Here is a 2,517-nt window from a genome sequence, read left to right as displayed (position 1 = left end):
TGGGGGGGCTCAGTGGGGGTAGTCTGCGAGTCCGCAGCTTGGGGTTATGCGCCAAAATAATTTGCAATAAATGATGATGTCATGTTCATTGAAAAAAAAAAAGACATACTTTGAAAAGAGGACCTTTGCACCAATAAAACAAACATCATATCAACAATGGCGGTTCATATGTCATCAGCGACATACGTGGGCGGCGTCGCATCGCGTTGGTACGAAAACATGACTTTATCTTGGGGAAAATGCCACTTCTTCCGTCTCATAATGTAGCTGCACGATTTTTTTTTTTTTTTTGGGCTAATCCGTCGTGACTCCACAGCCTCGAGGCATTTATTTTAAGACGTAGACAAACGGCCAGCGTGGTGGTTTAATGCCGTCTGTTGGATGACGTCCGGGTCAGTAAGTGGCTCACGCGGCCAGACAGAAGGGCCTCACCGAGCCAGCTTAAGTCTGCCGCTTGGCCAGTGATCGCCTCGAGAAAGACTTTTTTTAGATTGGAGGTGTACCTGGATGGCTTTGTTTGTCAGGCCACCAACTTGTGCCCGTTGTGCCAATTTGGAGCAAAGGCATCGCTGAGCTCTGTCATCTGTCAGCGCGGGCATTTATGTCGCCGCCCCTTCGCAACCTGCAAAAATAGCAATTGCTACTTTCCTTCTATTAGCCATTTGCTGACCTGATCTGATTTGACTCACTGATACATCGATAGTCTTTATTCCTTAACATGGATTTATCGGAAACCGCTCTATCGTCATCTGGGCACTTACTCCGCCTTGGATGGTCGGAGGGGGAAAAAAAAGGAAGAAATGAAAGAAGGAAGGAAAGAATGGCGACAGAAGGCAAGAAGGAATGAAAAAAGGTCGGAAGGACAAAAAAAATGGAGGAAGGAAATAAGAGGAGAAGAATAAAGGAATGGAAGAAGAAAGGAGGGAATGAAGAAACAAGAAGGCGAACAGATGAGCGTTGGGAACAAAAGGAAGTTTTGAATGAAAAAGGGGACACGGATGAAAACGAGGAATGAGAGAAGGGCGGACAGAAGGAAGGAACTCAAGGTAGGAAAAAGAAAAGGGGGGAAAAAAGGACAGAGGAGAAAATACAGAGAGGAAGGAACGAATGAGCCAGTCAGGAGTTAAGGAGGGAAGGAGAAGGAAGGGAGAATGGGAGCAAGGAAAGGAATGGGCAAAAGAGCAGCAGAAAGCAGGGCAGAAAGGAAAGAGAGCAAGGAAACAACAGAAGGAAGGAAACGAGGAAGAGGTGAAGGAATGAAACGCTGAAAGAAGGAAGCGTGGAAGAGAAGAAAGGAAAGACAGAAAAAAATCCAGGAAAGAAGGGAGGAAGGAACAAAAAGAAGACAAGAAAACTCAAATGCTCCCGTCTTTACTTGTGCCTCCCTCTCTCTCTCTCGCTCTCCGTGCCCGTCTCCCTCCCGCGCTCGTTAGAAAGGTGACGGGTGCCACCCACCTGGGTTTTTCTGGGAGGGTTTTTCCCGCCGTATTATCAGCGCGTCCGCCAGGTGCTGAAATGTCACAAGGAGGACGCCGAGGAAGGGACCGGGCAGCGATGGCACACACGGAAAGGGTGAGTGGCCGCAAAGGAACGGCAGGCGCAATTACGCAGACTTGAATTGGTCTTCCACACCTCCGGCAGATCAAAGCGAGGCAAAAAAATGCACACCCATGTCCACTTTGGGCATGAAAATGACTTGGGGGAGGAAGGGAAAGGTTCTGTCAACCGAGACTTTAACCAGAGAGCGAATATTCATCGTTTTCATCGGGTGACTGCATGTCCCCAAATCATTCTGAGACTATCCGGAGTTGTTCCAGTCTTAGATTTGAAAAAAAAAAACAAAACACTAGCAGTCCCCCTGAGGTGCTTTAGAATTCAACCGGAAGTTGGAGCTCGGCCAGATTATCTGAAATGTGTCAATCTCAGATGCGCTGAAAGCAACGACGAAGCGCAGGCAGGTGGGGCTACGTTAGCTTAGGAGCACAACTGTATGACCTTGTGAGGAGTTGTCAAGGGGCCATCGCACGCCTAAACTTTGTCAGACTTGACGAGACGAGATGGCATAAAGGCCCGGCCCAAAAATCTCCTGACTTTAAGTTGATCCATCGTAGATAACTTCCTCCAGTTTGGTTTCATTCCCTCGTCGGAGTTTCTCAACCTGTGAGCCAACTGACTCAAAATGGCGGCTTCAAAACCAAATTGGTAGAATTGCTCTTCAGTTTCAGACTCAGACTTTTGGGCGTGTCCTGTTGCCAATTTGATGGAAGTGGTGTCTGGGGCACATTTTTATTTGTAATTTTATTTGTTTATTTTCCCCCCCAAATCTTTCTGTGAGGTCATTGCCGATGGAATTCACCCAAATTGTCTGCTTCGAACCAAAATGGCCGACTTTCTGTGTCGTTTCAGTTATGGGCCCTTTGGACGTTTTGGTGCACTCTGTTATGACCAAACTTTCATGTCAATCAGATAAAATGGTGTCTGGGGTCGATGGCTTATTATTTTACCCCCCGCCCCCCC

This window comes from Hippocampus comes, unplaced genomic scaffold (genome assembly GCF_001891065.2).
Source record: "Hippocampus comes isolate QL1 unplaced genomic scaffold, H_comes_QL1_v1.1 scaffold56, whole genome shotgun sequence".
Taxonomy (NCBI): Eukaryota; Metazoa; Chordata; class Actinopteri; order Syngnathiformes; family Syngnathidae; genus Hippocampus; species Hippocampus comes.
The sequence above is the reverse complement of the archived record's forward strand: the minus strand, read 5'-3'. Positions refer to the sequence as shown.